Source organism: Hippopotamus amphibius, chromosome 6 (assembly GCF_030028045.1).
Source record: "Hippopotamus amphibius kiboko isolate mHipAmp2 chromosome 6, mHipAmp2.hap2, whole genome shotgun sequence".
NCBI lineage: Eukaryota > Metazoa > Chordata > Mammalia > Artiodactyla > Hippopotamidae > Hippopotamus > Hippopotamus amphibius.
This window is the reverse complement of record NC_080191.1, coordinates 131,704,374-131,730,485: the sequence shown is the minus strand read 5'-3', so window position 1 is coordinate 131,730,485 and position 26,112 is coordinate 131,704,374. Positions and strand designations below refer to the sequence as shown.

Genomic DNA, 26,112 nt, shown 5'->3' with positions numbered 1-26,112 from the left:
AAATGAGTTAGATTTATACTAGAGGTGGACCGCTTCACATATCTAGTGCTTAAAATGGAACTTTAGGTGATGAAAATAATCTGAAAACTTTAACTGCAGACTTCCTTTGAACTCTGTTTGACATTATGTGGACTTCAGCTGGCAAGTGTGTTGTGAGAATGTAATGAATCCCAGAAGCAGAAATAATCAGTCCCGTCATCCTCAGCCTTATTTAAAGGATGGTTTATACAGTAACATGAGCAGCAAGAAATCTGTTCTCCTCCTCCAGCTGGAATAGTCATGCTGGGCTGATCTATTTAATAATTACTGGCTAAATATTTACAATGACGAGTGGCTTCTGTTTTTAAACTCGGTCAAGATAATTAGAAACGATGATTAGTTTATTTCCCACAGAAACAAATAGAAATTCTTGACTTGAGAGAAAGATAACCATATATGGTATAACGTTTTTATTCAGGTTGGTAATACATTAGAGCATGTCCTGATGGGTGTGAAATATTGAGTTCTTCTCAGCAAAGGCTTACCAGACAGTCAGGGATAGATAGTTTACGTTATTAATTTAATGTTTAACCTACTAGCTGTGCTCTCTAATATGTGCTGAAAATTATAAAACCTGAACCAATTAACCAGCATGTAAAATCAGCTTTGTGGGATTATTACCTAGTATTTTAATCGGATTTCACGAGAATGTAATTTTACTCTAATTTAGTAAAAAAGGGAAAACTATCTAAAGACGATTTAGCTTTCTGCAATGAGCTTTTACAGAAAGAAGCACATATTGAAGAGAACACTGAGAATAAAGAGATTTAATTATTTCAAGATAACTTATCACATACAAGCTAGGCAGGAATGTGTCTTTGAGTACAGTTGCCGGGCACTGCAGAGATGGGGCCCAGTTCCGGCTCATCACGACATTCTCTGCTCTCCCATTATATCTCCCTTCGGGGACCTCCAGCATGCAATTTCCCTTCCACTTTAGGCAGCATCAGAGGTCCTGTGCTGTCACTACCTTGGCTCCCTTCACTGCCCAGCCTTCTGGTGATCGTGTGTCACACTTCCTAAGTCTGTAGCCTTTATGTGTGCAAATGTGTAAAATAAAACATTTGTGTAGAGAGGCACACAAAAGTACATAGTTTCAAGATGTATTGTTTTTACTCTCTTACTGGTCTCTAGTGAGGAACACAAGTTCTTTATTTAAATGTACTCCAATTTGTAATCTTTTCCTTCATAGTTCGTGTTTTGTGTGCAACCTATCTCATACATTTTTTCTTCCCCAAATTGATGAAGGTATTATATTATATTGCTTTCTAATCTCTTCATTGGTTTGCCTTTTGAAAGTTGTTTTGCCTTTCACAATTTACCTGGAACTATTTTTTTGTATGTGTGTTTTTATATTTGGTATGAAGTAGAACTCAACATTCCAGTTAGGGAAAATAACCAGTGCAAAGACTTTGAAGTCTCAGGAACTTACATCTGATGAGGAGGAAGCTGGAGCCAGTGAATGGGACAAGAGGAGTGAGAAATGAAATTGCAGAGGCAGACATAGACCTAGCTGTAGATTCAGATTCATTCTCTATTAAATATTTAAGTTTTTAGATATAATATTTATATCTAAAGATAGATAGAGCTTTCTAGTCCTTGGTAATCTTTTTTTTTTTTCCATTTTATTCTAAATGTTTGGGAAGCTATTGAGGAGTTGGGAACAGGAGAGTGATACTATAAGATTTACATTTTTTTAAATAAGTTTATTTATTTATTTTATTGACTGTGTTGGGTCTTTTTGTTGTGCGTGGGCTTTTTTTTTAGTTGTGGTGAGTGGGGGCTACTCTTCGTTGTGGTGCGCGGGCTCCTCATTGCCGTGGCTTCTCTTGTTGCGGAGCACGGGCTCTAGGCGCGTGGGCATCAGTAGTTGCAGCACATGGACTCAATAGTTGTGGCTCACAGGCTCTAAAGCGCAGGCTTAGTAGTTGTGGCGCACTGGCTTAGTTGCTCTGCGGCATGTGGGATCTTCCTGGAGCAGGGATGGAGCCCGTGTCCCCTGCATTGGCAGGCGGATTCTCAACCACTGCGCCACCTAGGAAGCCCCAAGATTTACATTTTTAAGAGTCACTGACTATTGTGAGAATAATTAAGAGAGGTGCAAAAGCAAATGGAGATGGAGCAGTTAGGGAGCTTCTGCACCTTGCCAGGTGCTACATGGTGGAGGCTTGTACTAGTGTGTTAACAGTGGAGGTGGGAAAACGTGGACAGACTTGAGGTTTATTTCGAAAGGAAAGCCAACAAGATTTTCTGATGAATCAGATAAAAACGTGAAATATGATTCCAAGGTGATGCTATTTACCGAGATAGGGAAAATATCATTTAAAATTTCACTGGCTCCATGAAATTCTGGTCCAAGTGTTGAATGTTTCCAAAAGAAATCTATACTACTAACTTTGCAATTGATGGCAAAGAGTTACCTAGTATTTGATAATGCCTTCCTAGTTAATATATAAGTTCACCAATCCCTGTATCTCAAAATAATTATAATAAGTATTTTCTAGACATATATCAAGCATTCTCATAGGGATTTGATTGCAGCATTCCTTTGAATGGCTCATAGAGCCATCAATCTCCTTAATTTTCAGCTGCGGAAATTTAGATATACTATTTAATAGATAGTAAAGCTGGATCTTCAACTAAGTTTTACCACTCTAGAATTCCTAACTTCTGTTGTGTGTTTTATGTAACCTCTGTAACAGCAATATCATTGACTGAGCACAAAAAGATACACACTCATAGAATGTTTGCTAATTGGTTTATTGAATGGGCACACTTGCTCTATCTAGGCAAGAAAGAGAGTTTAGCCATGCACTGATTACACCAGGAGGCACAGACCTGGAATTCTATTTCTTCTGCTTAATGGTTGTATCTGTTTTTAATTAAGCTTATCTAGAAATATTTAACGTTTAAGGCGAAACCTATTTTCCGATGAAAGTATATGGACACCCCCTGGGATTATGCTCCTGCTAATTTTTCTCTATGGGCTTGTTTGAATCCTCTTTTGTGCGTGAGTGGGAGCTGAAGCATGAATGGTGAAGAAGAAAATGCTGCTTCTACCCGAACTTAAAAATTCAACAAAAAGAGTGACTGGTCAGCAGCAATTAGTGTGGAGATCCAGATGGTCCGCTGAGACAAACCATCAGCTGAATTTATTAATTTCTTAAGGAAATGTTTAATGTGGAGATGGAGTCTTCAGAAATGTACCTAAAGTATGTTTTTTTTCCAATAGGCTAATTTAATTAATTCCAACTGGATTAATTTGGACACATTACCATTGTTTATCTAGAGAGAAGGAGCCAGTGCAATAAGTTCCCATGTAGTGGGGTGAACAGCGCAAGACTAAATCTTTAAAAAAACATGAATTCAAGTAAGAGGAATGTATATAACCTGCATGTGTTGAATTGTCTTTCTCAGAGGAAGAATGATAACAAACTTATAACAGCTGGCGTTTATAACTTCCACAAAGCACCTGTATGTGTCATTTTGATTTGATCCTCACCCTCACCCCTACTAACATGACGCTTGCATTCATCAAATGCTTGCCCCAGGCACTGTGCGCAATGCTTTGCATACATTATCTTATTTAATTTTTCCTAATAATCTGCAAGTTAGGTGAATTGACTAGGGGTTGGGGTGATAAGCAAGACAAATGAACTTTGCCTATCTTGAGTAAAGTAAAGAAGATACTAAAATTGGAGACTGGAACGAAGGCAGTTTGGAGCACTGTCTTTGAAATCAATGTTTCAATGTTTTTTTCAGAATTTATGAGACTCTGCCCAGGGTTCGCATTTTCAGGAGAGTCTGTTTGGCTTGTCTCTGATATTGTACTCCTCCCCTTGTCCAGGTGCTTCAGTCTGGTTAAGACTTATTTCAGAGCTTTGAAGATGGAACTCAAGGAAAGTTCCTTTTCCTCTAACCGTGTTGGCATTTACATAGAGAATACAGCAAACCAGATATAAAAGTTAAGAGGAAAAAGTACTAGAGTTAATGCTGCCTCCCAGCTTTCCAAAGTCAGTGGAGAGTAAGGGGAAGAATCCCAGGTTATACACAGATGGCAAAGAAATGGTCGAATGGTTCCTGAAGCCTGCGGGTCCCTAAGGAGCTGGATCAGTCTTAGCTATTCAATAAGAAACATAACTTCTGACAGTGAGTCTAGCAGGTTTCATAGTAACGGGACAGCTGGGCACCCACGATGTGCAGTCCAACTCCCCCCCCAGAGAGATGGGATGGAGCCTCTCTTCTGCAGGTCTCATCATATGAACAAAATACAGATTCCAAGGCATAACAAACAAGATATACGAGAGAAAACTGTCAGGAGAAGGAGAGCTATTGGAATGCGTGTATGTTGGTGGAGCCAGGAGACGGTGAGCCTTCAGTCCAGGGTTAAGGGCAGCTGTAAGCAGCAGAGAAGGGGATAATCAAATTAAATTCTGCTCTTTCTCTTGCCCACTCTGCTCCCGTATGACAATCATTGCTAGCCTCCTGGCCTCTCAGTTCTACGGCAACCACCCCCTGGGCTGATGTTCCCAGGAGAAATATCAGAGCAGCGCTGAGGCCGGTTTGGGCGTAAGAGTGGATGAAAACATGCGCTAACTTCTAGCCTTGGTATTTACCCCTTTACCCCATCCCCTGCCAAGCCCCAGGATTGGTGGATTCCTCTTCAGGGCAAATGACTTCCTGCTTTTTCCTGAGCATTTAGAGGTAAGCAGCTCTTGGTCAGATGGTGGCAAATAAGAATAATTTCTTCTTATGAAGGCTCGGGTGTGTTCTTCACATTTTCCCTAATATTCATTCCAGGCAGAGCAGCTGATATCCTTAGGGCAACCTAAATTTACAGGTTAAAATAAGAAACCCAGTAAGCATAGCTACTTCGGATAAGAACCAAAAACTGGAAAATATATGCCATCTGAGGCAAATGCTATTATTATTATTAATAATAATATTAGCCAATCACACTACTCACAGCAGTATAAAAGCTATTACTAAAAATGTGAATGCTGGTCCGGCAAAAACAATGGTGTTGTGAAGGTCAAAATGATGTAAACAACGTGCCTGATGCCCGGAATATAGATGGTGGGTAGGAGGTGTAAATTTCCCCCCTACTTTTTAGAATCACACATGTAGTAAGAGAGAAGCCAGATTTGTGTGTGTTTTTCTTTACTGATATAACTTCAGGCATTGTACTAGTTTCCTGATGCTTCTGTTACAAATTGCCACAAGCTTGGTGGATTAAAACAACAGGAATATATCATCTCACAGTTCTGAAGCAGAGTTTGAAATCAGTATCACTGGGTTGAAATCAAGTTGCCAGGGCTGTGCTTCTCCTGGAAATTCTAGGAGAGAATCTTTTTCTTGCCTCTTAAAGTTTTCTTTAAGGAACGGTTGCTGACATTCCTTGGTGTGTGGATGTATTACTACAATCTCCGAAGCCAACATCTTTAAATCTCCCTCTGCTGTGTCTTCACACCCCTTCTCTTTGTGTGTCAAATCTTCCTCTGTCTCTCTCTAATAGGGATACTTGTGATTACATTGGACCCATCAGGATAATCCAGAATAATCTCCTCATCTCAGGATCCTTAATCACATCTACAAAGACTTTTTTTTCCTCATATAAGGTAACATTCATAGGTTCTAAAGATTAGGTTGCGGGATCCATCACTCAATGTGCATCACAAGTAACTATGCCTACACATAGCACGTGCTCAGTAAACATTTGTTGAGTAAAGCCTGTTACCACAGCCTTTTCCCACTGACTATCCTAGCTCCTACGATTTGTTTCATTGATAGTACTTTGTCCTACCCTCATATACTCTCTATATATGTTATTTTTACATATTTTCCCTCCACCATCCATTGTGATCTAACAAAAGTGGTTTTAAGCAACATGTTTGTGAAGAAGGAACCATAGACATGTAAACTGGAATCAGATGTTGGTCTTAAAACTTTGAATTGGGATGGAAAGTAGCAAGCAATAAAAGTACAGTTCACTTAAAAATCTATCATTTTTACAAGTCTATACCTTTGCTAGTCATTTTTCCAATGGGTGACTAAGAAAGACATTGAGGACTTGCCGTCAGACGTGTAAACTATAAGACTGACGTATCATGGGTAATACCAGAGTGCTCTTAAAGATGGTGTTTTTCATAGTTGAACAAAGTATATGGTTTTCAAAGGTCATATGGTTATCAAAGGTGATACACTCAGCAATGGAATATCTTTAACACATGAAACACTAGAAGAAATGGCTGCGCTCTTGGATGGAGGGTACGTTTTGAGCCATAGATTGATACAGTTCCAGTGACTGGGGCTGTGGGTGAAGACATGTTGCTTCCATATGCCTTAAGAAGCCCACTGTAGTTAGGGAGTATTTCATAGTCAACTCCCAATTCTGAAGTTAATTGTAGTTGGTCTTTGTCTTCTCACATGGAATTGTTCACAAACAGATAATGAACTTGTGATGGGGATGAGTATTCAAGGGAATGGCATGTCTATAGCTCTCATCACAAGCAAATGAATTAGAATTCTACTACTTTATTCACCATCCTATTATGAGCTTTCTGAACTCATTCAGAGTCAGGAAATACTTCCTGAGCACCTACGGTGTGTCCGATACCTAGTGTGGTGCTGGGCATACAGCGAGGGAGCTGATGGACCTGCCCTCTTTCTGCATTCCTCTGTGCTGACAAAATCATAGCCTGCACAACTTCAACTAATGACAAAAAAAAGTGAGCAAGCTGATGGATGAGCCAGAATACACCACCTAAAACGACAACAACAAGAGCATTTTCATCAAGCTCTTCACAGTGTCACAACTAAGGTAACACTAGGCCTGGTATCAACATTTACTTCTTTATTTATTCATGATGAATATATATATATATACATATATATATATATTTCTGTTTAAGTAGGTCTTCCATGGACCCCTTAAGGGTTTTTTGTTGTTGTTGTTTGTTTTTTTTTAAGCTCTTTATTGGAGTATAATTGCTTTACATTTTTGTGCCAGTTTCTGCTGTACAACAAAGTGAATCAGCTGTATTTATACATCTATCCTCATATCCCCTCCCTCCCACGACTCCTTCCTACCCTCTGTATCCCACCCCTCTAAGTCATCACCTATTAATGACGAACATATATTGAGCATCTAATATACACCAGGTATTCTACTAGTCACTAGTAATACAGAAAACATGATTAACAAAAAGACCATAATGGATATTGTTTAAGTAACTGTCTAATTAGGCTCTGAGGCCATTGAAATAAATAGAAACATTGAATCAACTAAATAACAACATCTTGTTTACAAAATAACAGATGTGATAATAGGCAGACAATATGGTTGATTAATGCAGATAAATCAAGGATGGTATACCTTCAAACTTATGTTACTAAAAAGAAGTTAAAATATGAGACAATATAAAATTGTACATCCAAAAAAATTCCAAAGTTGAAAGGTGACAGATTTCAATATGTAATGATTTCATGACAAACAGTCTAATTAATAAAACTGTACAAGGAGTTCCTTCATCAAGAGAAAATTTAAAAGGAGCTTCAAAATAACTAATTTCTACATCAGACTACATAGTATAAGCCAAAATGCAGACACTGTAAATGTAATTAAAATAACAATCAGATTACTATCTGTAGGAAAGCAGGTGAAGCCACTTCTAGAGATCTGGTGTGACTCAGGAGTCAAACTGATTATGCAACAAGCATGACTCATTTTTATTTCATGCTACTGAGAGTAGAATCGACAGGCATTCTCAATTTCCCCACTAAATGAAACATTCCTCAATAGGACATATTTATGTTCACCCAAGACCTCTAGATTTAATTGTAAACTGTCTCATTTAGCCTGTTGATAGAATTCCAGCAACCTCAAACCTCCCAGCTCAGAAATACCCACAGGGAGCAAAGCTGCCATCTCAGGTCCAACTGGTTTACCCTTGTATATATACTTGTCACATGTTCTACTTGCTCAGGCATTTCCTTTCACTTGGTAACCTGGTCTTGGTCCAAAAACTCTCTTAGAAATGAGACAGGGTCAGAACTGTTAAAGGCATAGAGTGACAACTGACAGTGAACAAAGAGTCCAAAGAAACATCAGACAGAAAATCACAGTTGTCCAGGACAAATCTGCCCATGTATTTCAGCATTCCCCAAGGGCAGTGCTGGATTGCAGCACTTTGCTTCATAGGGGGCAGCATGAGTCATCAAGAAAATGTCAACTGATGTTCAAATATTCCTTTTTGACTAAGACTTGGGAGTGTGTAATAAACTTATTCAAACTAGAAAGCTTTGTCATTTCAGGGAGGAGTCAAGCCTCACTCTCAAAAATTAACTTGTTTGAAACCTTCATTTTCTTATGAAACTGCTATTGAGCTTTCACAAAAGAAGCCTCGCCAAGTGCTGAGATAAAGTTTATATCTATAGGATGCTAAAAACAGCACTTCGTGAAATATATGGTGCCTGAGTCCCAAACATTTATATTCAGCATATGAAAGAATATTTTAAATGAGTTTCTCAATCCAATGTACTTAATAATGATAATATAAATAATAGCAGATAACACTTATTAAACACTTATTTTATGTGTCAAGCACCATGTTGATTTCCTTACAGTGATCATCTGACTCAATCTGTTGACAACTCTAAGAAGTAAACATATATTATTATAATCCCTAAAGTTCTGACAAGGAAACTGGTGCTTTCTCTGGCTAGCCCCATGTCTTACTGTGCACAAATGGCAGCGCTGAACTTGAATTTTGGCCATTTAACTCTGGAGACATTGGAAATTCTGAGTCAGGTAGATTTCTTTGTCACTGAATAGATGTGTGTTTCCAAAAATAATATTTCTTTTTCAAAAATGTTACTGTGCACTCTCTTAAACCCAAATCTATTCAAGAAATGTATTTCAGTGGTTTTGAGGCAGGAGACAGATGGGCCCCCAAGGCAAACAGTGTGAGTTCATTCCCTGTGGACCCGTACACTGTGACGGGAATAACAGGACAATTGAGAGAGAAGGCTGAGCCCTGTCCAGATAGAAGATAAGAGACCACATATTCCTCATTCTCAAAGTCAGGAGACCTCCCCTGACTACACATGTGCAGAAAGACTCCTTAGAGGTCAAAAGGGGAGTGATGCCAAGTGGCCAAACCTACCCATAGGCCTCTTCGGTAGAATCCATCTTGGCTAAGAGATGCACGCACACACATGAGAAAATCCTGAGATACACCAAATATGGACTCTGAACCAGGCAAATCAAAATGATTGGTCAGTACCATACCGTCTTGATCACTGTGGCCTTGTAGTATAGTTTGAAGTCAGGAAGCCTAATTCCACCAACTCTCTCTTTCCTTCTCAAGATTGCTTTGGCTATTCGAGGTCTTTTGCATTTCCATACAAATAGTAAGATTTCTTGTTCTAGTTCTGTGAAAAATGCCAATGTTAATTTAATAGGGATTGCATTGAATCTGTAAATTGCTTGGCTATTATAGTCATTTTCACAATGTTGATTCTTCCAATCCAAGAACATGGTATCTCTCTCTGTTTGTATTGTCTTTGATTTCTTTCACCAGTGTCTTATACTTTTCTGCATACAGGTCTTTTGCCTTCTTAGGCAGGTTTATTCCTAGGTATTTTATTCTTTTTGTTGCAATGGTAAATGGGAGTTTCCTTAATTTCTCTTTCTGCTTTTTTGTTGTTAGCGTACAGGAATGCAAGCGATTTCTGTGCGTTAATTTTGTATCCTGCTACTTTACTGAATTCATCAATTAGTGCTAGCAGTTTTCTGGTAGAATCTTTAGGGTTTTCTATGTATAATATCATATCATCTGCAAATAGAAAGGAAGATCTATGGAACAGGATAGAGAACTCATAGGTAAACCCAAGCACATATGGGCACCTTATCTTTGACAAAGGAGGCAAGACTATACAATGGAAAAAAGGCAACCTCTTCAATAAGTGGTGCTGGGAAAATTGGACAGCAACATGTCAAAGAATGAAATTAGAACAATTCATAACACAATACACAAAAGTAAACTCAAAATGGATTAAAGACCTAAATGGAAGGCAAGACACAATAAAACTCCTAGAGGTAAATATAGGCAGAACACTCTATGACATACATCAAAGCAAGATCCTTTTGGACCCACCTCCTAGAATCATGGAAATAAAATCAAGAATAAACAAATGGGATCTCATGAAACTTAAAAGCTTTTGCACAGTGAAAGAAACCATAAACAAGACTAGAAGGCAACCCTCAGAATAGGAAAAAATAGTTGCCTATGAAACAACAGACAAAGGATTAACCTCCAAAATATACAAGCAGCTCATGCAGCTTATACCAAAAAAGCAAATAACCCAATCCACAAATGGGCGCAAGACCTAAACAGATATTTCTCCAAAGAAGACATACAGATGGCCAACACACACATGAAAAGATGCTCAACATCACTCATCATCAGAGAAATGCAAGTCAAAGCCACAATGAGGTATCACCTCACACCGATCAGAATGGCCATCATCACAAAATCTGGAAACCACAAATGTTGGAGAGGGTGTGGAGAAAAGGGAACTCTCCTGCACTGTTGGTGGGAATGTAAGCTGGTACAGCCACTGTGGAAAACAGTTTGGAGGTTCCTTAAAAAACTACAAATAGAACTACCATATGATCCAGTAATCCCACTCCTGGGCATATACCCAGAGAACAGCATAATCCCAAAAGAAACATGTACCATCATGTTCATTGCAGCACTATTTACAATAGCCAGGACATGGAAGCAACCTAAATGCCCATCAACAAATGAATGGATAAAGAAGACGTGGCACATATATATACAATTGAATATTACTCAGCCATAAAAAGGAATGAAATGGAGCTATATGTAATGAGGTAGATAGACCTAGAGTCTGTCATACAGAGTGAAGTAAGCCAGAAAGAGAAAAACAAATACTGTATGCTAACTCATATATACGGAATCTAAAAAAAAAAAATGATACTGATGAACCCAGTGACAGGGGAAGAATAAGGATGCAGATGCAGAGAATGGACTGGAGGACATGGGGTTGGGGAGGGGGCGAGAGGGCAAAGGCGAAGCTGGGACCAAGTGAGAGAGTAGTATAAACATATATACACTACCAATTGTAAAATAGATGGCTAGTGGGAAGTTGCTGTATAGCAAAGGGAGATCAACTCGATGATGGGTGATGCCTTAGAGGGCCAGGACAGGGAGGGTGGGAGGGGTCGTGGAAGGGACGGGATATGGGGATATATGTATAAACACAGCTGATTCACTTTGGTGTACCTCAAAAGCTGGTACAAGAGTGTAAAGCAATTATATTCCAATAAAGAGCTTAAAAAATAAAAAAGATTGGTCAAAGGAAACATGGAAGAAACGTCCCACATAAGTGATCTAAACTGTCACAAGGGCACGACTCTTTATAAGTCTGCCCGTGTGCCTATCCACATGTATTCTACTCCTTTTTCTAATAAATACTGTACTTGTTTTGCTACTTTCCATCTTTCTGTTCTAGTGGCTAGGATTCAGTGCTCTCACCACTGCAACCCGACCTCAGTCACTAGCCAGGAACTGAAACCCTGCTTCAAGCCTCTGCAGGCCGAGGCCACCCAAGGTCGGTTTCAAAGCGAAGTTGAAATTCTTGATAAAAATTGTACAGGGAATCAAGAAAAGCTACAAGAGAGAAACTGAGAATGGTAAGGTATGCTTTCAACGAACAGAAATCAATCAACAATGTGTGGTTTCATCAATTTCATGAACAGTCACCAAACCTATAAAATTCTATGTATCTTATTAAGTTGCTTCATTGAATAAAAGCTGTATTACACAAACTTGCTAACTGATGAAATGGAGAGTCAGGATTACAAAATGTACAAGCTGTAGGAAAAAGACTTTCAGATTTATTAATTTCAAATGAATATAATACATTTATGTAGCTATCAGTGTGCATAGATACTATACTATTTTTAATAAGATATTTCAAAGTAAAGAGACAATGCTTTGAAGTTCTGCTCCAAAATGATTTGATTTTTATTAGAGAAATGTATTTGTTTACAAAAATAGGTTATGGCTCTAAGAAGCAGTTTAACCTCTTGGGTGTCCTGCATCCAATTTCTTCTCCAACTTTGCTTAGTAAATTTTTATGGGGAGAGATTGCAAAGATATATCCAGTCTAGATCAAATGATTACATATACCCTAATTAGCAGAACCTGAGAAATTATGTGAGTTCTAACTTACAAAATATTTTGACTTCTTTGTGTAATTGACTGCCCTGTGATTGTGCTTTTGAATATCAAAGCCAGAGTAGGGGAGCTCAGAGATAGGATCCAGAATTATCTGGGCATTGTGTATTTATTTAAATGCTAAGAAAAATTTCAATGAATATAATAGCAGTAAATTGCACATTGATGATTCAGGCTCCTGTTTAGTGAGGTATTTTCAGAAAACTACAGTTACCTTAGCAACTAGCATATCACATGGGACGTGCTGTAGCATGCAAAGTGTCTCCAAGTCAAAGCTTGTCCCTCTGGAAGAGATCACATCAGGAAATGGGAAAAAATAAACCAATCTCTTCACATAATGAATTATGTTATCTACCTTCTTGACAGGTGGAAGATAATTTATATTTACATCAGTTTATCTTTGTTACAAACCCATCAGAATGGCATATTACATGGATAAGGACAAAAATATAAAGAAACTACATAACTTAAGTGTACAAAATAAATCTTCCATTGAATTAAGTCTGAACATTCTGTTGACTGACTTACGAGCTTATTCAACTGAATTACCTTTTGGGGGAAGTGTTATAAGTAAGATATTTTCTAAAATTTAAGTAATAAGTTATTACCATTAAACATCAAGAAGAGGAAGTATTTTTATTCTGGTGGCAGTAACTCCAAAGTTGACAAAACTATCATTTTAAAACTATGTCTTTACAAACCTAAAGCAAGCCTGTTTGAATGTGAAATCTGCAATTAAACAGATTGCTATTCTGCATTGTTGTGGAGAATTAAGTCTAATTAAAAAAAAAGTGCCTCGTTTTTTTAAATCCTCTATGTGTGCATTGCAGAAGAAACAAATATCCAGTGCTTGCCTCCCAAATGCCCGATTTTTTCAGTAACAGGACAGAAAATGTGCCTACCTTTGCAAAATTTATGTTCTAGGTGGGAGAGACATTGAAGGAAAGAAAAAGAAAGAAAGAAAGGAAGAAAGGAAGAAAGGAAGAAAGAAAGAAAGAAAGAAAGAGAGAGAGAGAGAAAGAAAGAAAGAAAGAAAGAAAGAAAGAAAGAAAGAAAGAAAGAAAGAAAGGAAAGAAAGAAAGAAAGAAAGAGAGAGAGAGAGAGAGAGAGAGAAAGAAAGAAAGAAAGAAAGAAAGAAAAGAAAGAAAGAAAGAAAGGAAAGAAAGAAAGAAAGAAAGAAAGAAAGAAAGAAAGAAAGAGAAAGAAAGAAAAAGTAAAAAGAGTAAATTACATTATGGTAACTTCCATGAAGAATATGGAACAGACTTCCTCTTCCTCCCCTTGTCTCTTCTCTTCCCTTCCTGAGCATTTCAGTCCTGAAACTAATATTAGGTGGTGCCGAGTGAGAAGCAGAAGGGCAATGCAGCCACTGGTGTGGGTCATCAGAGCCTGAGATGGGCAGAACACCTGCAGGGGCCAGGAGGGATGGTGGAAATTAAAGACTGGTTACATACAGGGAGAGTCATCGTATAAGAAAATGTGCTAACAATAGTGAAAGTCAGGTTTCTCACTGTTGGAAAAAGGAGCTACAATTCAGAAAATGAGATGACTAGAATGAATCCTGCCTATACCATTGGATTGGAAAATTTATAGTTTCTAATATATGGGTAGATAAGTATAGAAATAAATGTATGTAAAAATACATATATTTTATGATATATAATGAACATTTCTAATTTATATTATATACGAATATACATTGTCTATTAAATAATTACAGAAAATATATGTTTGAATCCTCTCAGTGGAAAGATCCAGGAAATATATTATATGACATGTAAAATATCTATTCCCTGGATCTTTCTACTGAGAGGGCTTAAGCACCAAACTCTAATAACAATAAGCATACCTAGAGGCCAAGATCTTGAATTCTAAATACTATTTTCCACTAAAAGGAAAGCAGGGCTTGAAAAGACTTCTAATACCAGGGCTGGTGCAGGGAAAGTCCAAGGTGATCCTGGTGTCTTATCATGCCAGAAAGCAAGAAAACACTGAAATGATGAATGAAATATGTCTCAAGGAAAAAGAAGTCAGCTTGGAGAGGTTCCCATTAGCCAAATCTGGGGCAGTTTGAGTCTCAGAATAAATCGTGATAGCAGTGGACTAAAACATATTGAATAAAATAGGGAACCATTAGTTTACCCACATGCAAATAAATAAAAGAAAAAAAGGGAAATTTGACAAGGGAAATTATATTGACAGTTTCAGTATCTCCCTCACAAAATGCTCTCAAATTACAAAGGAGAATTAGTGACTTTATAGTAGAGAAGCCTGGCAGATACCACCTGATCATGTGATCACAGTGAACATTACTTGTAAAGGATGGAATTAAACTCACATGCCACCTGGGAGGAAGCAATGAGAGGGATACAGCATCACTTCTGTGATACGTTTGTTAGTGATGCATAACTGACTCTAAATCATAAGGAAATATCAGACAAATCCAAATTGAGGCACATTCTAAGAACTATCTGGCCTGTAATGTGGTCATGAAAGTCAAGGGAAAAATTACGGACCTCTTCCAGATTGAAGAGTCTGAGGACAGCTCAATGCAATGCCTAACTTTGAACTGGATCCTTCTGCTATAAGAGATATTATTGGCACAGAGTAAATAGAGCCAAAATGATTAAATGGCAGTAATGTATTGATGTTAATTTTCTGATTTCATCAGTTGTCTTGCAGCTATATAGGAGAATGTCCATGCTGGTAGGAAGTACCCACTAAAATAGGAGAGAGTGATTGGGACATCATGTCTGCAGCTTATTGTCAAGTGGTTCAGAGAAAAATTTCTTTGTACCACACTTCTACGTTTTCTCTGTGATTACTTCAAACTAAAGAATATGTAAAGAGGTAATATGGTAGATGCAAATTGCACAAGGGCAACTCCTTTAAATCCATGTTGTCAGGAAACTATTGTTTGAAAAGGCAGCATTTCAAACTGAGAGCTGAAAAATAAGTCAGTAACTCAAAAATCTGGCTGAAAATGATTCCAGGCAGAGGGAGCAGCTGGTGCTGAAGCCCTAAGCATGAAGGAGCCTAGCTGAGTTCCAAGAATAAAAAAGTCAAAGTGTCCAGTATAGCTGGGGCCTGGGGATTAAGGGAGGAACAATGCAAGATGCATAGACAGGCTCTCAAGAGGGGCCTCACTGGCGATAATAAGAAGTTTAGAACTTTATCTGAGATGCCGAGGAAAACCACTGAAGGATTCTAGCAAGGATGTAATATAAACTCATTCATATTTTCAAAAATCATCCATCTGAGAGGCGAGAAAGGAATAAATACAAAGAGATAAATTAAAGGGCTGTTTGCACTAGGAGCAAAAAAAAAAAACGAAGGAAAGTGTTTTATATTTTGGAACTAAAAGTGATTGAATTTATCACTACCACTATTGAATGAGGATGTTGATGAAAAGAGAAAAACAAAGGGTAAAGCTATTCCTTATTTAGCGTTCACCCTGTGCCAGGCAGCCTCTAATCACTACACATACATTATTTACTCATTTAACTCTCAGAACAATTCCATGAGATAAGAACTATTATGATTATTGTTAATGTGTCAAAGATACCAAGACATAAAGAAGTTAAGTGATCACAGAGGAAAAGTGGCATTTTCAACACATCATATCAAGGATACATGGTACCAACATAATTTATCACCATTGACATTGACTTTGACCACCTGGTTGACATAATGTTTGTCAGGTCTCACCACCATTTAGCTACTCTTTTACCTTTCCCTACTGTACGCTTTGGAAGGAGTTGCTATACGCAGTCCACACCTAAGAAGTGGGGAGTTATGGTCCACCACTTTGAGGGTGGAGTATTTAAATAAATTATTTGGAATTGTCCTGCAAGGGAGATTGTCTCTTATCCTTTATTATTTACTTACTTAATCATTTATATTAGTACAAACTCATGAAATATTTATTTCTGATTTTGGGTGATAATTCAATACTATTTCATTTATTTTGTTGCTCAATTTTTTCCAGGTCGGGAGCTCTTTCTGTTGGCGTCTATATCGCTTTGATAAACACTCGTTGGTGTAGAGTAGATTTGTTTTTGTTTTTTGTGTTTTGTTTTTTCTTTAATGTTTCTTACTTTTTGGCACTACAAGATGCTTTCAAGTTCTTCCAGTATGTTCCCTGCCCCAGTTCAAGAACTAGTCATTTACCCAGGAAACCCTGGTTTCTTTTATTATGGAATGGGGTTAGAAGCCAAGATTTGGGTGCTAGGTTGCTCTGTTCTTTTTCAAACTTTTTTCAAAATTGTCTTTTTAGATTCTTTGCATTTCTATAGAAAAACCTAGCTATATTTTGATTGGGGTCCTAGGTATTGGCTTGAACGCTGAATAAATGATTGTACCTTGCACTGAAATTGGAAAATCTGGAGATTATTAGATGGGGATAGGGAATAAAAAAAATTCTATTTTGGGTATTTAAAATTTAATATCCAAATGTTCTAATCTAGCCCCTGTATACCCTCCTAGCTCTCAGGACCAGAAGATTGTTTATTTTTTATTTTCTTTTTTTTTAAAATTTTCTAATAATTTCAATAAGTATAGTTGATTTACACTTGATCTTAGCCAAAAGGCCGAGAAGCAATAGTATAGTTGATTTAAAATGTTGTATTAATTTCTGCTGTACAGCAAAGTGAATCAGTTATACATATACATATATCCACTCTTCTTTAGATTCTTTTCCCATATAGATCATTACAGAGTATTGAGAAGAGTTTCCTGTGCTATACAGTAGGTCCTTTTTGATTATCTATTTTATTAATGCTTGTTATACAATAACAGGGGCAGCATGGGCATCAAGGAATTAATTAATTAAAGAGTGGCTTAAAATCTCAGCTGTCAGCATCCAAATTTATTAGTTTATCCATTACTGATTTGCATATTTCTTGACAAGAAGGGTTGTAAATTGTTAACTGTAGCTATTTCCATGTGGCTGGACACAGTCTCAGAAGAGGGGGAAGAATCTAACATTTCTTATGCACCTATCACGTTTTAGATATTGTTCAAAGTCTTTTGCATGCAAAATATATGCCGAGACTTACAGAACTTGAAAAATAATTATTCTTCCCAGTTGGAAAATGTGGAGATTGAAGTCTGAGAGATTAGGTAACTTCTCAAGTCACACAGCAGGAAAGGTGGTGCTCGGATCCAATTCAGGATAGGGTTGCCCAATAAAATAGGATGTACACTTAAAAAATTATCCATTGTTTGTCTGAAATTCAGATAAAACTGGGCATCCTGTTTTTTTATTTTGCTAAATCTGGCAACTCTAATCCAAGACCATCTGGCCTCAAAGGCTGTGTTTCTTCCGCCCCACAGTATAAACACAGTACATCAGGAGACACATGATAATCTAGAAAATATTTTCCCCCTGTATCCTATACTTTAGTTTAGTTGCCATATATAAATACATATATGAAAGTGGCCTACAACCCACACTGAAAAAATATACTATAGGTCTGAAGATAGGAAGGAAATTTTTGTTTTATGTTGTTTTGGTGGGTTTTTTTTTTCCCTTGGTACAGCTACATGAGCCTTTAATAAAATTAACCTTTTGCTTCAGTCAACTGTCATCAAATTGGAACTTTTTCCAACCCAATAATTTCATTACACATTTAAACTGTTTTGTAGCACTTAAAAAATGCAATCTAAAATATCTGAAAAAAGAAAATACAATGTCTTGTCATATTTGATGCTCTCAATCTTTAATTAAAAATACCAGAGCAGTAGGAATGGGATTGTTCCTGCTCTGGAAGCAAAGCACCTTCTCAATACTAGGAGAAATAATTGGTACACTTGCAGTCAACTCTCAGGGTAAAGTTAAAGTCTTCATCAAGAGCTTCAGGGTTTTAAGATAACAGCTCTTCTCATTTTAGCCTCATATTCTTTAAAATTATGATTTCTACTCTATTTCAATATCTAAGTATATTTTTATATTCTACATTGATAGGTTTATGTGCCTCTTACTTTTGTAAATAGAAGAAACAATGTAAGTTCTTAAACATTACAGAAATATTCTTATAACCTTGGAGTGTGAATAAGACTTGCTAATCAAGATATCAAAATTTTTTAAAAAAAGAACAATAAAGGAGAAAGTAGACAGTTTGCTATACAAAAATGTGAAACTTCAGTATAGTTAAACGCACATTAACAGAATTTAACATCAAAAGCCAAATTAGTAAAAATTCTGCATATGGTAGCCAATAGTTGGTTGACAAATTTATTCAAACTATTCATTGACTAATTTATTTAAACCGTTGACTGATTTATTCTTTAGTTTTATATTTTTAAAAAGATACAACATTGTGTGTATCGTTTTTGCCAACATATTTAAAACTTTATGTTCTTTTCATTGTTGCTTATATTTAAATCATTCCATCAGAATTCATATTTCTTATTCTTGAGTTACATCCTTTATTAACTATTTCAGTAAGAGTCATAGATGGTAAATTCTCTTGAAGACTTATCAAAGTTTTATGCCATTTTAGGGAAGCTTTGCTTATAGCTTTGGCTAAGCTTTGTAGTGGTCAAGTAGATGGCCAGGAGGCATTAAGATGGAGATAAGATTAGAAGCAGCTCAGCATCCTAGGGAAAGGTAACAACTTTTATTCAAGAAAGATGAGGATTTTCCCAGTGTGAAGTTTACCCAAAAGAACTTGAAGAGATGAGAGTAAAAGAGTCTGAGAAGATATCCTTTTGGAAAGAGAAGGTATACACAAGAGATGAGTATCATTTGTGGGGAAGCAAACTTACTAGAGGAGATTATAATAGGAATAATATTCTGATATACTAAACCATTGTGTTTTTGTCACTGGTGAAACTTGGTTCTTGGTCTTCTCACAGCTCCAATAATAACAGCCTGGCCGAGGTGACTCCATCACAGAGTTGCTTTTATAAGCTACAGATTAGGGAGGAATGAGGTTGTCGTGTTAACTTTCCCTAAGAAAAAAAGGGGGAAAGCTCTCCTGGAGGAGGAAATAAACTGGGAAAGATAGAGTGGGAGAGAAAGGAAGGGCAGGAAAAGAGGAAGAAAGATAGGAAATCAGATTCAAATGTCCGTTCCCCCAGAACAAAGCTGAGGGGGATCTCCAAAGCAGAGGTGTTTGTGTCATCTTGCCTTTGAGACGTTGGGACAATACTGCCTTCACTGTGCCCTGAACTATAGCAAAGCAACAGTGTGAGTGTTCAGGCTGAGCCTGAGTTTGGGCCCCAGTTTCCTATGGATGTGGAGGTTTTAGGGAAGATCCTGCCAATGCCACATGCCTATGCAAAGTGAGGTGAAAATTCCAAAAGAACCAGGGACCAGAAGAGGCAAATGCAGACAAGAAACTGAATCAAGGCGAGAGTCCACAGGGAGCATTAATGTTGGGTGTCAGCTGCTTGAAGACCAGGAGGGAGAAGTTACATTAGGGATGGGTGCAGGAAGGAAAGCTGTATTAACTATGCATTCCTGACATTTGGACACCTGGTGCTTTGCTGATCCTGGAGAGACTGTCTCTCCCTGGGCTAGCCAATTTCTAGAGATACTAAAGGACTCCAATGGCTGGCAAGTATGTCTTTCGTGTGCAAACCAACCAACCCAAAGCCAATACCCCAACTACCTCCTTTTTGGAGCTCTTAACCTCCAGGCCACTGTTCTCCTGCCCTTAGCAGCCCAGGTCCAGGTACCAGACAGATAGAGCCAGGTGCCTATACCCAGAGCCTACTGAAGTTACTCGAACTAGCCAATCCTAAGCCTGCTTACCCTGCCTTACTAGCAACATTCTTTCCCTCCTGTAGAAACCACAATCAAGCCTCTTGCCCTCTTTCCTCTTGTTTCCTCTGCCTCTTGACTGAGGCTGGTACTTTCCTGTGTGGCTCCCTGAATGGAATGAAGTATCCACTCTTCCTGGAAACCATGAGTAACAAACTATCTTCTCAACGCCTGCTGTCTCCTAATCTGATGGCCTCAATACACCTGAAAAATATTTAAAATTATCCAATACTCAGAAACCAGTGAAACTAGACAGTACATCCATAGGCCCGCCTGCAGCAGACCCTCTCCTACAAGATATATCATTCTCCTTCTGCATCCTGAAACATCTGGGGAAGGATGAGGAGACTCCTTGAGAGGGCAGAAATTGCCTTATCTTTGAAGTGACAAAAGATTTCCTTAAAATGACCTCTTAAAGCAGAAGCTCGTATGCATTTAATTGGAAATGTTTAACCTCCCTGACCCACAATAAACTCACCTTGGCTGTTTACTGGTATGTGGGTTCAAAAGAAGGGGGAAGTCAATTAGAGAAAATATCCTGATCTTGCACATTTGAGTTGAACTTTTCTACCCAAGTTAAGATTCCAGCCATTAATACTTTTTAAAAGAAATAACCTCTGTTTGTTGGGATTTATTTATAATTATAAAGTAACATATATACTGCAGCTAATTTGGGATATTTATAATTCAACTCAAAGAAAAACACTTTATTCTCTCATCATTTTTGGAATGTATTTCTCCATGTATTTAGCGAGCATAAGCTGTGCATATTAACTCAATGTTTTTCATTAAATTATAATTAAATTAATTAAAAAACTTAAGGCCATTAAATGTTCTTACTATTCATTACTTGATTTAACAATCTCCTGTTGTTATTTAGTTAGATTGTTTCCACAATTTCCTATTTTAAATAATACTCTGATGGATATGTAGGTACATAAACCTTTGTGTGCATCCTCGTGATTTCCAAATAGATAAATTAATAGGAATGGAAATAGAGTTCCATTCTCAAGACCTTTCAATCTTATGCACCTTTTCATGGCTTTTTATTCATATTACAACCAGACCAGTGTAACTACTAGCGGGGTATGAGAAGGTCCATTTCTCTCTTCTCTCAAAAACATGAGGTTTTTTTTTTTTGATTTTTGTAAAACCTCTGCCAATAGATAAAATGGTATCTTGCTTTTTTTAAAATCTTTTTTCTTTGAAAACCAATAGAAATGAGAATTTCTCGTATGGCAAGTTAAGCTTTCACTGAAATTATGTATTCAGATTCTTTCCTCTTCCCTATTGATTTTGCAAAGTTCCCTCTATTGTTGTCACATACTGCAATTTTTCTCCTGATTTAACATCACTTTCTAATTTTGTTTTTAGAGGCTTTCTTTCATTTTTATATACAAATACAACAAAAATGTTTTATAAACATATATATATTATAAATATACATATATATTTAAAGATAAGATACTGAGATGGGCTTATTCCTAGCAAGTTTCCCTATAATTTACAACTATTCATAGAGCATTAAGAATATGCTCTTACTGGCAGGGAGTAATGATTGTAGTAAATTAAGGAAACAAGTTTAAACAAATATGTGCTTACTCAAAGTCTGCCTACCAGGACCTGCTGCTCTCAACCCACACAGTCTTCATATGAGCTTCAGGGACGCTTAATGCCCTGAAATGTCCTGGTCCTTGAGAGAACAGTGAATATAATAATAGCTGACAATGTCTAGAGTTTTATAGTTCTTTCACATTCCCCACAGGGAGGACCTCCTTTACCTGGAGGAACGGGTGTATTTTTTGCCATCTTACAGATGAAGAAATAAGCTTCGTGAATTGCCAATGACGCTTGGACGTGAGAGGGAATGCATGACCAGTATACACATGCAGTTCTTTCCCCACCTTGAATTCCATGCTTTTTTTTCCCGCAGGACTACTTTCCCACTGTTAAGTGACTTTAAAAATATGCTTATCTAGGCTGAGAAACATTGTGAGAAGTAAAAGTATCATCTCTTGGATAATATGTGAAAAGTGAAATTTGAACATAGATTAGGCTCATAAATTAAATGTTACTGTCAAGACATATGCTTGACCTTAAAAGTAACATGAAACAGGCAAAAGAATGTGTATTCTATCTTTTTCATCCTAGAATCCAAGTGCTGTGGAAGGTCCAAGTTTACGATTCTTTAGAATGCTCTTGGGACAAAAATGAAGAGGCTGTTAGCATGGCAGTATGTGCTCACCTGTAAGGGTGCAGGAGCCAGAACATATTAAAAGCAATGGGGGAATCCTCCTACACTGTTGATGGGAATGTAAATTGGTACAACCATTATGGCGAACAGTATGGGAAGTTCCTTAAAAAACTAAATATAGAGTTGCCATATGAGCCAGCAATCCCACTCCTGGGCATATATCCAGAGAAAATCATAATTCGAAAAGATACATGCACCACAATATTCATTGCAGCACTATTTACAATATCCAAGACATGGAAGCAAGCTAAATGTTCATCGACATAGGAATGGATAAAGAAGATGTATACAATGTATACATGTATACAATGGAATATTACTCAGCCAGAAAAAAGAACGAAATAGTGCCATTTGCAGCAACCTGGATGGATCTAGAGATTTTTATACAAAGTGAAGTAAGTCAGACAGAGAAAGGCAAATATCATATGATATTTCTTATACCTGGAATATAAAAAAATGATACAAATGAACTTATTTACAAAATAGAAACAGACTCACAGACTTAAAAGTTACCAGGGGTGAAGGAGGGGGAGGGATATATTGGGAGTTTGAGATTGACATGCACACACTGCTATATTTATTTCTTTTTTTTCCCACACTGCTATATTTAAAATAGATAACCAACAAGGACCTACTATATAACACAGGGAACACTGCTCAATACTCTGTAATGACCTCTATGGGAAAAGATTCTAAAAAAGAGTGGATATATGTAAGTGTATAACTGATTCACTTTGCTGTACACCTGAAAATAATGCAACATTGTAAATCAACTATCCTACAATAAAAACTAAAAAAAAAAAAAATCAGTGAGCAGGTCTTTGTGTGGACATACTTTTCAGTTTATTCTAAGTAGCATGTTTGCTGGACCCTATGGTAATATCGTTTTTGATTTTATAAGAAACTGCCAAACTGTTTCCCAAAGTTGTTGTACCATTTTGTTCCTGTTGCTTCACATTCTCACCAGTGTTTTCCTATCAGTGTTTTTGAGTATTCAGTATTCTAACAGTTGTGTAGTAACATTATACGTCATCAGGAAATTAACTTGTAATTCCCTGAGAACGTACAATGAACATCGTTTTATATGTTTATTTGTCATCTGTATATCTTCTTTGGTGAAGTATCTATTCATATCTTTTGAGCATTCATTAATCAGGTTGTTCCTACTCTTATTATTGGGTTTTAAGAGTTCTTTGTATATTTGGGATAACAGTCCTTTATCAAATATATCTTTTCCAAATATTAATTAAACAAATAAAATAAAAGCAGTGGACCTAAGTATACAATCATTAAATGTTTGCCTTATTCCAGACTGAGGGAGAATCTATGAATTGTCACCCCTCCCACCAGCACACACTCAATTCTACTGTACCTCTTAGTCCTGCATTTAGTTTTCTGCATAACACTTATTGTCTCTCACATATTATGTATTTATTTGGTTATTTATTTATCATCTATATCTACACACTATAGAATGTAAGTTCCACAAGAGTTGAGACTTTGTTGTAATCATTACATTATTGTCAGCCCCTAAAATAGTGCCTATAGCACAATGGGCACCAAATAAATATTTGTGGTAGAAAAAATAGGTAAGGGCTGAACTGTGCTAGATTTTCAGGTAGACCACAAGAGACCTCATCCTCTGCCCTAAAGTCTGTACAAGGACATCTGGAATGCAGCTTCTCTTCACCACTTCCCCTGTCCCTGGTCAACCTGAGGGTACACCAATATTTTCCCAACTTGGAAAGTTTCTTGAAAATTAATATTTAAATGACTATAAAGCTTAACGGAGTTTGTTATGTTACAAAATATATTTGTTTTTACTGTTATTCTAAAAGTACATATTAACTCTAGAAAATAATGTGATACTTTGAACAGACACACTAGAATTTATTCACGTGTATCACATCGGATGACGTTGCTTTCGAGTAACTGAGACCCCAGGTGATAGTGACTTACAAAAGGGATACGCTTACTTCTCTTACGTAAAAGCCTAGAGGCAAGCAGTCTCGGACTTGTATAAGACTCAAATTCATAAACTTTTTTTCAGTACCTGGACTCTATCTTGTTATTACTGTGTACATGGCCTTCAATCCCAAGGCCACCTCATGGACCAAAATAGGTGCTTTGGCTCCAGCAATTTTATAGCACTCTAGCCTATAGAAAAGATAAAGGGAGGAAGCGGTGATTCCTGGGGTGGCGATGGCCACGCTGGCTCCGCTGCCCCCGCTGCCCCCACAGTTGAAGAGCGTACAGCATCGTCTGAGGACGGCGCAGGAGCATGACAAGCGGGATCCTGTGGTGGCCTCTTACTGTCGTTGGTATGCAATGCAGACGGGAATGAAGATTGATAGTAAAGCTCCTGAATGTCGTAAATTTTTATCAAAGCTAATGGATCAGTTAGAAGCTCTTAAGAAGCAGTTGGGGGATAATGAAGCTATTACTCAAGAAATAGTTGGTTCTGCCCATTTGGAGAATTATGCTCTGAAAATGTTTCTGTATGTGGATAACGAAGATCGTGCTGGGCGATTTCACAAAAACATGATCAAGTCCTTCTATACTGCAAGTCTTTTAATAGATGTCATAACAGTGTTTGGAGAACTCACAGATGAAAATGTGAAACACAGAAAGTATGCAAGGTGGAAGGCAACATATATTCATAATTGTTTAAAGAATGGAGAGACTCCTCAAGCAGGGCCTGTTGGGATTGAAGAAGATAGTGATGTTGAGGAAAATGAAGATGCTGGAGCAGCCTCTCTGCCCACTCAGCCACCTTAGCCGTCATCGTCAACATATGACCCAAGCAACATGCCATCAAGCAGCTATACTGGAATACAGATTCCTCCCTGTGCTCACGCTCCAGCTAACACTCCAGCAGAAGTGCCTCACAGCACAGGTGTAGCAAGTAACACTATCCAGCCTACTCCACAGAGTATTCCGGCCATTGATCCTGCACTTTTCAGTACAGCTTCCCAGGGAGATATACGACTAACACCAGAGGACTTTGCTAGAGTTCAGAAATACTGCAAATACGCTGGCAGTGCTTTGCAGTATGAAGACGTCAGCACTGCAGTGCAGAATCTACAGAAGGCCCTCAAGTTACTGACTACAGGCAGAGAATGAAGTCTTTGTACAACATCCATGCATTTTTGGCTTAACTAACAGTCCACTACTCTCTTCAGCCTATCAGGGGCACAGTTTTAAGGAAGATTTCAGTTCCATTGACTATAACAATGAAATCTGTGTCTATGTATCAGAAATTCTGTTGAAGCATTCATCAGCAGCCTCAACCAGTTTTCATTGTCCATTTAGTGGATTCAGTAGTCTCTGGGTATATAGGGCTGATGTGAGCATAGTCCTAAAAATGCCCACTGAATCCTGCTTGTTCAAAAAATGAAAACACACTTCTGTAAAATGTATTGGGAATTAGCTTTGTATCTTAATCTACCTAAATTAAGGAATTTTTTTTTTATCTATAACTTGGACAAACAGACCATATTACTTTGCTATAAAATTCTGAATTTAACTTTTAATAAAGGTTGCCAGAATATTCTAGAGATCATGTTTTTGTTTTCCTCAGGACTTCTGAAACAGATATGAACACCCTAAACTGTTAGTTGAATCTGAAAGAGCTTATGTTCAAATTTCAATTTATATTCATATTAAATATAGTTACATTAAAAATTAAAATGTTCATGGAAGGAAATGTAATAAGGTAAAGAGGTAGAATCAGTTTTAGACATAAGAATAATGTTGGTTGCTCAGCTGTTTTCCCTTATCCATTG

The 26,112-nt window shown here is 37.4% G+C and overlaps 1 pseudogene; it reads left to right on the top strand.

Moving 5' to 3' along the window:
• The first annotated feature begins 24,529 nt into the window (after nt 1-24,529).
• On the top strand, nt 24,530-25,473 carry LOC130855635 (vacuolar protein sorting-associated protein VTA1 homolog; annotated as a pseudogene).
• Nucleotides 25,474-26,112: the final 639 nt, after the last annotated feature.